Here is a 14015-nt window from a genome sequence, read left to right as displayed (position 1 = left end):
GTGCAGCCAGTGCCAAGGAGCTGACAAGACGCTAGTCCCACTAAGGCCAGCGCTAGGGAAATTCCCTGTACCAAGTGGGCCATGGGAAGACGTGGCGGTGGACATCCTGGGACCGGTGCTGGACATCCATGGAACGCCCCAATACCTCTGTGTCCTGGTCGACAAGTATTCCAAATGGCCGGAGATACACATACAGGAAGAAATGGAAGCAGAAACAGAGATACAATTCCTCACTTCCGTTTTTCTAAGGGAAGGCATCCCCAGAACGCTATTGAGCAACAATGGACCCCAATTTAGATCGGAAAAATGGACCAAATACGCCGAGCGCAATGGGATAAAATTGCTGCACACGGCGGTGTACCACCCGGCAAGCAATGGGCAGGTGGAGCGCTTTAACAGAGTACTGATGGGATCCATCCAGGCAGCTATCATGGTGGGGAAAGATTGGGAGAAGGAGATTCAGAAAACAGTGTGGGCCTACCGCAACACCCCCACGGGGACGGGGTACAGCCCCTTTCAAATCCTAAGAGGGAGACACCCCTTCACAAAGGACAATGTCATGTGGAGAGAAAAGACATTAACAAGTAAGTGGTCTCCGGCAGTAGTACAACACAACCTGGAGAAGGCCCAGAGGGTGTACACGGAGTACTACAACAAGAGACGGAAGGTCAAGAGCGCCACTCTGGAGAAAGGGGAGTGGGTGAGAGTCAAGCTAGCGGTACGAAGGAAGAAGGGAGAAAGCAAGTACAGTCCACCTCTACAAGTGGAAGAGACATACGAGAGAGCCGCCTTACTCAGTGATGGGAACGTGTGGTCCCATGACCGCATGGCGAAATGCTACAAGATTCTGAAATGGCCAGAGGAAGAGAATGAGAAGTCAACCCTAGAGACACTAACAAAAGACAACGAAGGAAGCCAACACCCGGAAGGGAGAAGCGGACCGGAGAGAGAAGATAGTGAGGAGCAGGTACACCAGGGGTCGATGGAAATGGAAGAGCTAGCGACGGAGGAAGGCCACAGCCCTGACAGAGCTGGGCGAAGCGAACAACGAGGCCACATCCCGGCTGCAAGCAATGAGTCTGGTAATCATGGCACCCCGGCAAGGCGTACCCGAGCGGGCAGAGTGATTGTGAGGCCTAGCCGCTTCAAAGACTTTGAACTTGAGGGAGGGTGCATACCCTAGAGACTGGAGGACAGTATGTTATTCGAGCCATGGTAAAGGAGGGAGATATGTAGTGTGCATTCTAGTCTCGCACGCTGCGTGATGACGCGGCGCACAAGAGGAGAACGCGGGGAGGCAAGGCGCATGCGCGAGCCGCGGAGAAAGAGCCCGCCGCGGCGCGAGTTGGTTGTGTGGCCCGGCGCTCTTACGTGTATTGCATCTGCATAATATATAACTGTTGATCTACACTCCCTGCCTCCTGTGCTGATTGGGAGAAGGTCCCAACAACATTACAAGCAATTCCCAAATTATTTTACATTGCAACCGAAATTTACCAAAATAGAACTTTTCTTCTTTTATAAAACGTTGCTTAAGGAAAGCGTTGAATAATCTACCCAGAGCTATCACCCTCCTGCTCTCACCAGAGTTTGCCCACTGACTGCTCTGCCCTGCTGTAACAGGGAATTTTCAAGTACAAAGTTTTTTTTAACATAATCATTCCTGCATCAGCGCCTGCATACCCTCACAGATAACCAGCAGCGCTCTAGAAGTCAACTGAGGTGTGAGCAATGTTAACGGATGCGGGGCAAAAAGAATTGGAGCAGCACAGTGGATATCCTGTGCAAGTATACCTCAAGGCAAAGGGGTAGTCAATGTCCTGGAGGAATGCCTGACGAGGAGGGTGCACTACGCCCTACAACACCAGTGCCTTCCCCTGGGTTTCATTCCCGCTGGGTCTACCACACTGCAGCAACCCAATCTTGTTCACCAATGGCGTTCAGTGTCGTCCCATCTCTTGTCACCAGTGATAAGTTGAAGATATCCACTGGGTGGGTCGTGAGAAATCGGAGCCATTATTGAGTGGTCAGTAGTCAGTACAAGAGAGAATAACATCAGGAAAATGCCATTAAAATGCCAATTGAATGAAAAAGCACCATTCATTATTCTAGAGCAGAACCAATATGACAGTGGAAGGGTAGGTTGAAAGAAAGAAAGGAGAGCGGAAAGGGTGGAAGGAGAGAGGAAATCTATAACAATAATAAAATATCAAAGGACGTAACACCATACATCCTCCTGTCCAAACAGTCACAGGTAACACAAATTGAATGGCGACAACGCTGGGATTCTCCCAAGGTACAGCAGGCAGCTGTGATGCACCAACACGTAGGCCCCCATTCTGATGTCGGTTGGACCGCAACTGACGGCTTGTTGGTTGCGGTCCAACCGACATCTGCTGCTGCGGTCCGACCTCCACAATACAATGCATGCGGTTGGAGGCAGCAGACGTAAGGGCCATATGATGCTTTCCAACGGGGGTCAAGGAGCGCGTCAGACCGTCGAAGGGACAGTAATCCCTAAAATCGCACAGTGCCTGCTCAGGCATTGCCATAGGGATTACAATGTCCTTTTCTGCCTGCCGTTTCATGGCGGTTAACCAGCCATGAAAAGGCAGGTCGAAAGTTATTTTGGGGGTGCCTAGCAGGGCCCCTTTTCCCTCTGGACCTCTGCTATGGGGCCTGGAGGGCACCTATGGTGCCCCCTAAACATCCCTGCAACACATGGTTCCCGCTACACGCTGCAGGGATGTTTTAAAAGTGTATATTTTCTATTGCAGCTTGTACTACAGCCCGCAGCACGAGTCACAATAGAAAATTTATACTTTGCATCTGCGGTGAAGACGGTCACATTGTAATAAGGGCAGCGGGACCGCCGACTCCTTGTCATTAGTCCTGTTTCGGCAACGATGTCGTCCAACCGACATCGTAATGACTCCCTTAGTTCGCCCAATTCATTATGTCTCCCAATGTGCAGCTCGATTTTTGTGTGAAGCTGCTGTGTTCAGGACTTTATTTGACTTTGATACAGGTCTGGCATTCAGCTTACTCAGTAATATGTGTGCTGCTGTCTTTGTACTACCTGGTACTCGTTTATATTGTGACATTGCTTGCCAGGTTGCTAGTGCTGTAGTGAATTTATGCGTGGGTGGACCCTCGAGTCTGGCTCAAGGCAAAAACATGGCTCTGACTCGCCTCTGTGACCCAATTAAAGGACGAACCAGGTCAATGAGCCGATTGTCCCATTTCTGCAACTGCAATGTGGTTTTCCGTTTTATGAATGTACCGTGGTTTGGCACATAATCTCCGATATGCTCCAAACTATGAAATTTCAACACCAAAATTTATATTTCTATGTAACTGATCAAAAATTGTCTTCAAAAGCTGCCTGTTGAATTCAGAGCTTCATATGTTACCATGAAAAAAGATTGTTTCTAATGTTTTTAAAGCATTGAAAGAGGGCTAGCGCTCTTTCAAACAGTACCAAAGAGTTTGCATCTGTTTGTAAACTTTGATGTCTTAAACCTTGGAGCGCCTCCTATGCACACAAGTACTCAATCAATCAATAATGGGCATTCGCAGGGGGAGGGGGCAAGTGGGGCGCTTGCCCCCCCCTGGAGCGCCCCTCCTTGCCCCCCCTGCGGACGCCCATGACCATCACCACGCGCGTCTTCAGTCCCTCGGCCTCGTTCACCCCTCTTTTAAACCTCACGTCAACTCGTCTCCCTCCTACCTCTACTTTAAACAGAGGCGCAACTAGAGTCTGATAGGGGCTGATACAAATTTTGGGGGGGTGCTAATTCATCCAGCCATATGCAGAGTGGAGATGCAGGGGCTCTTAGAAGGGGTGAAAACACAACAAAGCCTCATTAGCAAGTAAATGGACTTTTAAAGACCTGTGTGAAGTACTCAGGTGCGGCTGTGTGTGTGCCCAGGAAGCTGCCTCAGCCGGGCTGCCACACACGATGGGGGGGGCTGAAGTCCTTTGAGCGCAATGGGCGTTGCGTGCCTGACTTTAAACACTCTGCTGTGCCCTCCAAGTTCCACCCCTTCCATCATACACCACTCCTAACACCCGTGCCGCAGCGACTGAGACTCCTACCACCTGTTACCCTCACACAGGTCTGCATCTGAAGCTCTTCCTTGAGCCAACTAGTCCTCGTTCTACCTCTACTAACTCACCACATCTATTATTTATATTATAACTTCTAACTCCCAAGTAACAATGGCTTAGGGATAGGGGCAAAGTTTAGTAAATCGCTGTTTCGTTTGGGTACTTGCAATATGATGATGGAATCAATTGCCTATAACACGGTGCAATGGTACTTACTATATTATCGAGCGGAGAAATATTGGAAAATGCATTGTACGCTTAAGATGCACATTGGTATGCCGCTCTCTGTTTCTTTTGCAATGTCAACATGAATACACTTAAAAGTCAGATAATAACTTCTAAATGCCAAGCAGCAACTCCTAACTATCGATTCACCTGGTGTAACACTCACAGTAACGCACCCACCCCCATACTACCTCTGGTCATTCTCATAATATTCACACCCCTCAGAATGGCAACTCACCACTTCTAGCTGCCTCGTCATGGGGTGGGAGTGGGAAGATGTGCACAGCAGGGGAAAAGGAATGGTCAGTGCAGGTGACGTTTTTCTTTTGTATAGGAATTTCTGCTGGCGTCATAGCCCAGGGTTTGCTGTCTGTGCACTTGTATAGATGTGTATTCCATACAAGTGCACAGACAGCAAACCCTGGGCTATGACGCGAGCAGGAATTACTTTACAAAGGAAAAGCGTCACCTGCACTGCCATCCCTTTCCCCCTGCTGTCTGTGCACTTGTATGGAATACACATCCATGGCGCTGCTCACCAGATAAATGGTGAACAGTTCCATGGATCTGTCTCTTTTTGCATCCAAGGGCATCGACGAAGAAGCAGAGGAGGCCCAGGCAAGGAGAAACCAGGAGACATTTGACCCACATCTATCTACACAGTGTTGGAGAAGGGCACTGTCGTACACTTCACTGGCCGCCCCTTATGCACCGAACATTCCCCTCTTGGGGATTCCCACGCCACAAGGTAGACTCACAAAAACCAGCTTGCGGGATTGGGCTGATGCAGGAGTGGACGGCGTTGGGGCTTTCTTTGGTGATGGTACTTTGCTGGACCACGATCTCTTCCGACAATATACCGGTGCACCACCACGTCTATATTTGCTACACGCTGCTGTGTCCCACTATATTAAACACGCATTGGCCCCACAGAGGAACGAACCCCCGCAACACAATCTGGTACATCTTCTGTATTATATGGGGAAGGGGGGACACCTGGTAAGATGGCTGTACACTGGGATCAGAACACATGCAGCAATTCCACTCACAGCCCTTAGGGCACGCTGGTCCGAGGACTCCAGTAGTGCTCTTACGGATAAAGCCTGGGAATGTATGGTCGAACACCCCAAAAAATTATCACGTAACGCAAGACTGAAGTTTATACAGACGATGATCCTCCATAGAGCATACCTTACCCCTGAGAGGATCCATCGTATATTTCCAGAATCCCCACATCATTGCCCCCGCTGCAGAGGAGAGGAGGCAAACTTCCTACATATGTTGTGGTCCTGTCCCTGCCTTAGTGACTACTGGGTAGGGGTTCGGGATGCCTTGAGCGCAGTCACTAGACTCCCTGTCCCGGAAGATGCATTATATTGCCTTGCAGGCCTCCGCAGACGCACTAAAGTGCAGAAAGCACAGTTACGGTTCATAGACCAGGCCCTTATCGTGGCAGTGAGGGCTCTTACCATGCGATGGAAGTCTCCTAGGAGCCCAGCGGTATACACGTGGCAGAGTGACATGATGCAATGGGGGAGGGCGGAGGGTGCAGCTCTTCGCAGAGAAGAGGATAGGGGGCTCAGGAAACAACCCATCTCGATGGACTGGGAGGCTATGCTGCTTAAGCTGGAGTCGCTCGATCTACTACCCCCGCAGAATATCCCAACCCAGTAGCACGCAGGATTCCTATACAATCCTTTCGTGATAGGTTTGAGGACTCAGACACGCAGCTTTGCTAAACCCGAGGATAATGCTATTCTTTGTGGCATATATTGTAACGCCACAGAGAGATAGTTGGTGAAACCAAAACACGATTGACCAGGAGTGGGGAGAGGGCGGGCTAGGGAGGGAGGGAGGGGATGGTTTAATGAAGTTCACTTGCTGCTTGGAATGTAGTTGTCTTCTATTGTCGATTTATATTGTCAGATCAATTATTTTGATGTTAATGACGCTCTTGGAGATCATTATCTTCGATTTTATCGTTTGCGAAATGGCACACATAGCCATTATAAGCCATATGTATAATGTTTTTCATATAAAAGTAAAAGACTGTCTCTGTAGAATGACTAGTACATTTCAAAACTGTTAAAGTCATCAATAAAGTATGTTTAAAAAAAAAATCTATCTACATAGTGAGACCTTCAGGAGGGGCTGGATGCCAGGACGACAGTGCTGCTGATCAGCCCGACTCCACCGAATACTATCAGAAGAGCAGGCAGCAGTTTTTAAGTAAGTTCCAGTACCGTAATGCATTCTACGGTATTACCAGCATTACCTACTGACTGCATATCTAGGTTACTCTAAGTGAACGGTGCTCTAGACGTACATGCATGGAAACGTCAGGAAGGACAGTCCCCTCCGAATATGCAAATGGAGTGTAAGCTTGTAGGGGCAGATTTACGAGCCCCTTGGGCCACTTTTGCGCCACTTTTCCCATGTTAAAAGTGACGCAAAAGTGGCGCATGGGTCTTGTAAATCTGCCCCGTAGTGTTCAGCTTTTGGGGTGCCAGTGGGGAAATTTTAGGATGCAGGGTGGGTATGGGTTTTGGGGAGCCAGGGATAATTTTAGGGTTCAGGGTGGGTATGGGTTTTGGGGGGCCAGAGGTAATTTTATGGTTCAGGGTGGGTATGGGTTTTGGAGTGCCAGGGGGTAATTTCAAAGTTCAGGGTGGTAATGGGTTTTAGGGTGCCAGGGTGTAATTTTAGAGTTCAGGGTGGGTATGGGTTTTGGGGTGCCAGGGGGTAATTTTAGGGTTCAGGGAATGTATGGGTTTTAAGGGACCAGGGGGGTAATTTTAGGGTTCAGGGTGGGTATGGGTTTAAGGAGTGCCAGGGGGTGATTTTAGGGTTCTGGGTGGGTATGGGTTTTGGGGTGCTGGGTGTAATTTTAGGGTTCAGGGCTGGTATGGGTAATGGGGTGTCAGGGGGCTAATTTTAGGGATCAGGGTGGGTATGGGTTTTGTGGTGCCAGGTGTAATTTTAGGGTTCAGGGTGGGTATGGGTTTTGGGGTGCCAGGTGTAAATTTAGGGTTCAGGGTGGATATGGGTTTTGGGTGGCTAGGGGGGCTATTTTAGGTTTCAGGGAATGTATGGGTTTTAAGGGGCCAGAGGGTTAATTTTAGGATTCAGGGCGGGTATGGGTTTTGGGTTGCCAGGGGGTAATTTTAGGTTTCAGGGCTGGTATGGATTTTGGGGTGCCAGGGGGTAATTTTAGGGTTCAGGGAATGTATGGGTTTTAAGGGGCCAAGGGGGTTATTTTAGGGTTCAGGGTGGGTGTGGGTTTTGGGGTGCCAGGGGGTAATTTTAGTGTTCAGTGAATGTATGTGTTTTAAGGGGGCAGGGGGGTAATTTTAGGGTTCTGGGTGGGTATGGGTTTTGCAGTGGCAGGGGATACTTTTAGGGTTCAGGGTGGGTATGGGTTTTGGGGTGCCAGGGGGTAATATTAGGGTTCAGGGTGATAATGAGTTTTGGGGTGCCAGGGGGTAATTTTAGGGTTCAGGGTGGGTATGGGTTTTGGGGTGCCAGGGGGTAATTTTAGGGTTCAGGGTGGTAATGAGTTTTGGGGTGTCAGGGGGTAATTTTAGGGTTCAGGGAATGTATGAGATTTAAGGGGCCAGGGGCCTTCTGCAACTCACTTTATTCAATACAGCCAGACTGGTGAAGAGCAGAGTATTTAATGATCCCCATTTCTTTTTAGGAATGGACATATAAAACTATTTTTCAAAACGGAAATTGGATGATGTAGAATCTGATATTACAGATGCAAGAAAAAAATCTAGAAATGGTGAACAGGAGGAGGCAGAAGAACTAAGCACAAGCAGTTCTGCAGGTCCACTTTCAGCTCCAACAGAATCTAGCCATGATGTTGATGCTCCTGTAAATGATATTGGATTGTATTTTAATTTAGCAAAAAAAACTAACAGACGATGTAAAATATAATCTTCTAATAAATACGTATACTCCACCAGAAATGTATGACTTCAAGAAAGATTCAGGTGGAACACGCTGTTTCCGTCATGTGTGGATTAATCAATATTCACCATGGCTTAGCTACTCTCCACAACTGAAAGGTACAATTTGCAAGTTCTGCACAGTTTTACCACAGCCAGTTCATTGTGGGATACAAGGAGCATTCATAACTACGCCTTTCACTAAATATAAAGACTTCCATGAAAATGCACGCACGTGTGTCTCATCGTCTTGGCATAAAAACGCACAAGTGGATGCAACTCACTTTTTGGTGATCAGAAAGAAACCGGAAACAAGTATTGTTTGCCAAATAGACAATGCTGTAAAAAGGCATGTTGAAGAAAATCGGAAAAAGTTATTTTCAATTTTGTCAACTATCTTATTTTGTGGCACACATGACATAGCTTTACGTGGGAAAAAAAGTACATCCGGAAATGTGCAAAGTCTGTACCAATTTCACATTGAAGCAGGAGATGTCACCCTAAAGAACCATATGGAAAATGCACCAATTAATGCACGTTATACATCTGTTCGAGTTGAACATGAATTGATTACATTATGTGAAGAAACATTAAGAGAAGATCTAGTATCCTTAGTCAATAGGTCAAATGGATTTTCAATCGTTGCTGATGAAAGTGCTGACATATCTGGAAAAGAACAGATGTCACTAGGAGTACGTTTTGTAGACACGACAAGTAGCACCGTAGCTGTCATCAGAGAAGAATTCCTTGGATTTTCAACCTCAAAAGAAATGGATGCTATCTCAGTTGCAAATATGATTATGGATACATGTTCTAAATTTGGATTACATTTAGAAAAACTCCATGGCCAGGGATATGATGGATGCTCTACAATGGCAGGAAAGGAAGGTGGCGTTTAAGCAATAATAAAGAGAAAATATCCTAAAGCTGCTTTTGCTCACTGTGCTACACATAAACTTAATTTGGTTGTTAATGACCTGAATGCTGTTCCTGATATACGGAATTCTATTGGCACAGTGAAAGCCATCATCAAGTTTTTCCGTGAGAGTCCAAAAAGAAGATCTCTTATTCCTAATCTGCCATTGCTGAGTAAAACGCGATGGACAGCAAAATACAAGAGCATTCGAATTTTTAGCTCACACTTTGAAGAGATTTTAAAGCAATTATGCTTACTGGTCACAACAGCATCAGGGAAAACACGTCAGGATGCATATCAATAGCAATGTTCCTCCAGCACAGTGAGCTTTCTCTTTTGCTTGTCCATAATTTCAGATTACTCATCAAGATTGGAATCTGTAAACCAGGCTCTCCAAGCTGTTCAACTTGATATCCTCAAGGTGTGTACTCACATGCAAGACCTTCTGACTGTGTTCCGTGATCACAGACAAAAATCAGAAGAGCAATTTAAGGACATTTTTACAAATGTTCAAACACTGGCAGAAAGACTGAACATCAAACTTTGTGTTCCCAGACAGTGTGGCCGGCAAGTATTTCGTTCTAATTTTGGTTCCTTTTCTGTGGAAGAATACTATCACCAATCTATCTATGTGCTATACATGGACTCTATCTTCGCATCATTAGAAAGCCGGTTTGGCAATGAAAACAAGAAAAATTTGAGTTTATTCTCACTTTACCCAAAACATATGGCAAAAATTACACTTGAGCAATACAAATGCCATATTGCAAGCATCAGAGATTTTTACGACATTGAAAACCTGGAAGCCGAAGCAGTCATATGGTTTCAGATCTGGTCAACGAAGGATGAGCAGTTAGACAATGGATTTCTGGATTTGCTAAACCACACAGATTTATTTCCATCAATCCAGCAAGCAATTCTCATTGCTCTCACATTACCAGTGACCACTTGCACAGTGGAAAGGTCTTTCAGTACAATGAGAAGGGTGAAAACCTGGTTGAGATCGACAATGGCAGATGATCGCTTATCGGGTTTGTGCATGATGAGCATACATCGAGCAAAAATTTATGAAAATTATAAATGTGCACAAGACTACAGACGTTTACAGTTCCTTTTTCAAGATCAGTACACTAACCAGTGAACAAAAACTGTATAAAACTACTACTCGTTGAAAAATGTGACTGTTACATTTCAGCAGGACTGTACATGTTTGCAGTTCCAGCAACAGTTATCCAGGTTAAGTTTATATGTTTTATTTTCCAATTTGGAAGAGAACAGCTGTTATTTTATTTATGGTAATATATTTGATTTTATTTATTTTAATATATTTAAGTTAATACATTTCCAAAATAAATACATTTGTCATATATTTTAATTCTCATTTGTTTGTGCACGTTAACACCAAATGCAGACTGACTCTCCATGTGTTTTTTTTTAGAATGCAGTTATAGTGCCTTCACTGCCTTGATCATGTGTGTATGAATAATGTGGTGTATTCAATAGTGGTGACATAAAAACAGATTAGAAATTGCTAATCAGACAATGGCAGCTTGATCCTTCCATTAAGCCTTTGCATCAGGTTTCTAAACCCTTTGCATGCCTATGCTTTTTCACTTTTGGCCAAGAGCTGCTCCTGTCTGCAACTGAGCTCTGCTTTTTTCTTTGCCAACTGCTAGAAGGTGTGAATGATATCTACCAAAGTCCACAAAAGAAAGAGATGGCTGTGGCACAACAACCCTATGGTGTATGAGATCATATGCAGCCTGCTTACTGTCCCCCATGTCTCCTCCTGCACCCCAGTGTTTCTTGTGCCCCACCTGGCACACATCATGTCGGAGGATGGTGATGACGTTAAAATGTTGCCCCCCCCCCGGACAAAATTTCTGCAGACGCCCATGCAATCAAGTCAAGTCAAAGAAAACTTTATTCGGTTCTCTGATATAAAAACCATAAAAGTTATATATGTATCAGTAATCGTTAATAAAATCCCATAAAACCATGATACAGATTAATGCAAAAATAAAGAAACCGGGTCAGAGCAAAATACAATAGAAAAAGAAAAGAAAAAAGGAAAAATAAGTAAAGTCATTTATCCCATGTTAATAATTCAATAAAACAGTGATAAAATTGGCAACACCAAGAATCCTATGTGCAAATGTCGCAAAAGGGGGCGGTAAAATTAGATCATTATGTAACCTACGAGATAGTTAACATCTGATCTAGGAGGCCCCTACATTTTACTGCGGATTTGAGCAAATTAAGCACAAATAAAACCGAGTCCTCATGCAACAGTTGAAGATAAATGAGAGCTGGGCGTGCCTGCCTGAAATTCTCCCTTCTTAAAATCGGGACAATGAAAATGTTCCTAGGAGTCATGTAGAACTTACAGAAAAATAAAAAATGAAGCAAGTGCTGAGGAGACATGCCGTCGCAGCCACAGGATGCTAAAATCGTTCCTCTACCACTCCCCCTGGGCAAGGCCAACATAAAGTGGAAGTAACCCAGGCGGAACCTAGTCAGCAAGAATCGTTCATATATGCTGAATGATCCCAAAAGGTAGGGTTCAGTAGATGGCAAAGTTTTCAGCATTAAAAATCGTCGTACACTGGGTTTACTCAATTCCTGCTCTTCCCTCTCCGCCCCCAATAGGTTACCGTAAGACTCCTTTACCCATCCTAGGTCATTTTTGGAGGCCACTTCAGGGTTTAGATATAAATCTGCTCTGCTCAACCTGGCAAGGCTGGTTTTTATATAGCTAAGCCATGGAATGCGATGCGAGTGATCAAGAGACATACACTCTTTCAGAATCGACCGAGTTAAGGTCAGTTCATCATTCCTCCAGATTTTAAGCCAGAAAAGTAATGGTCGGAGAGCCAGAGTGTCACCCAGAGACGGGACCCCTAATTTCTCATGTACCACCATGTTAGAGGTTCCACCCAAAAGGCGTTTAAGAAATGTGTTCTCGACCACTTGCAACTCATCCGTAGCTATCTTTCCCCAAATTTCACTGCCATACGATGCAATCAAGACACTCTTGATCTGATAAATCTTTAAGAGTGCCGCTATTGGTCTTTTGCCTAACTTAGAGGCAAAATTAAGAATGGCGGAATTAGCCCGAACCAGGTCTCCCCTCTTCCTTTGTTTTAGTGGGCCCCACTTCAACTTCTTGTCCAAGATAACACCTAAGTATGAAAAAACATCAGTTCAGGGAACCGAAGCGGTCCCTACCCTGAACTGGAAGGTCTTTTTGCTACGAAGGCCCACCTGCATCACAAAGGATTTGGAGTCATTTATGGTTAGGTCTCGGTCCCTCATAAAAGTGGAAAAACAGTCAATCAGGGTTTGGAGCCCCCTAGCGGTTCTGGATATAAGGACCACATCGTTCACCTACAGTAGGACCGGTAGACCTCGTCGGCCTACTTGCAGATAATCAACCCTTGTGGCTTGTAATACTGAATCTAAGTCATTAATATATAGGTTGAACAAAAAGGGGGCCAAAATACAGCCCAGTCGTACACCTCGTTTAATAGCCAGGGTACGAGAGACTCTTAGATCTTGTGAAAATCTAACCTGCGCCTTGGTTGAGCGATGAAGGCTCAGGGGTTTATAAAGCGCTGGATTTTGTTCTTGATAAAGGTCCGCTTGGTGGCTCTTATGTGCTAGTGGTATTCGTTCATGGTGTTTCTGTAGTTGTGCTGGTCTTTGGTGGTAATCCTGTTCCTCCAGAATTTCTCGAGGCGTCTGCAGGACTCAGACAAGTAATGCTTAATGTTTAATATGTTGTGTGGAAAGGGCTGTCAGAGAAAAGGTCGCTTCTACAAATGACTCCACATGAGTATGTTATAATCTAGATGAGGTCCGCCTGCATGCATGTAGTCCCACATATCTAAGTTGTTCAGAATCACAAAATATGTACCTTTAGATTTGTGGTCTGCTGAGTGCAACATTGCACACAAACTATTTATGGCACAAAGTTGGAGGGATACAAGATCATGTCTGTTGACACATCCTGCTTTATTGAGGATATGTTTGTGGTCGCTTTGCCTTGAAGAATGGGGAAACCCCTCACCCATTTGTATCACAAAAGTATTTTGGTAGGCCAAGGCAAAGTAGGATAAAATTGTAATTAATCGGAAGATTCCATTTAGTGATTGTTAGTAATCAATGTATTGGTTCCAAATCCCATATTCAAAAGGGGATTCTTAGGAAGTCCGAATCACTTGTACTAGATTGAAACTGTTATCAATTTAGTACAAGTGATTCTGACTTCCTAAGACTGGCTTTTTGAATATGGGATTTGGAACCAATAAAAGAGGACAACAAATGTAAATGTATCTTTCAATTCTCCTATGGAAAACAAAATAATGGATCATGGGCACATAGCATTGTGTAAAAACTCTGCGGAATGTGTGGATTGTATCTTTTTAAACTCTACTTTCTAAAGCGCTATGAGCCATTTTGTTACAGCACCTCTAAAATGTTATAATAGTCATAAAATGATGCTACAGAAGTGCTGCATGATTTGCCTTCAAAACTAATTTTGTTCTGCGTAATTAAAGAAAAGTTGTGCAGCTACTACACACGGACCTTATGTTCTGCAAGGAGGTAGCAAGCCCCACTTTCTCTCAAAGCCGTCTTTGCCCCTGTGTGTCTAATCCGCGACCGCAAGTGGCTGCCTATATTATTTAGTATTTATTTATTCTTGGCTTTTTAGTTGACTTGGTGAACAAGCGCCTGGACAGTTAACTATCTTATGTCATACAGGACACAATGTTTTTTGTCCTTGTGTGTCATCGTCCATGCTTTCAGAGAG

The 14015-nt window shown here is 45.0% G+C and overlaps 1 protein-coding gene across 1 annotated transcript in view; it reads right to left on the bottom strand.

Annotated features, from left to right (window-relative positions):
* Positions 1-14015, bottom strand: part of LOC146833170 (uridylate-specific endoribonuclease C-like) — a 139415-nt gene that overhangs the window by 124811 nt on the left and 589 nt on the right. The gene's annotated exons all lie outside the window — the stretch shown is intronic.

This window comes from Triturus cristatus, chromosome 4_2 (genome assembly GCF_964204655.1).
Source record: "Triturus cristatus chromosome 4_2, aTriCri1.1, whole genome shotgun sequence".
Lineage (NCBI taxonomy): Eukaryota > Metazoa > Chordata > Amphibia > Caudata > Salamandridae > Triturus > Triturus cristatus.
Note: the sequence above shows the minus strand (reverse complement) of the source record. Positions and strands in the feature narration are given on the sequence as shown.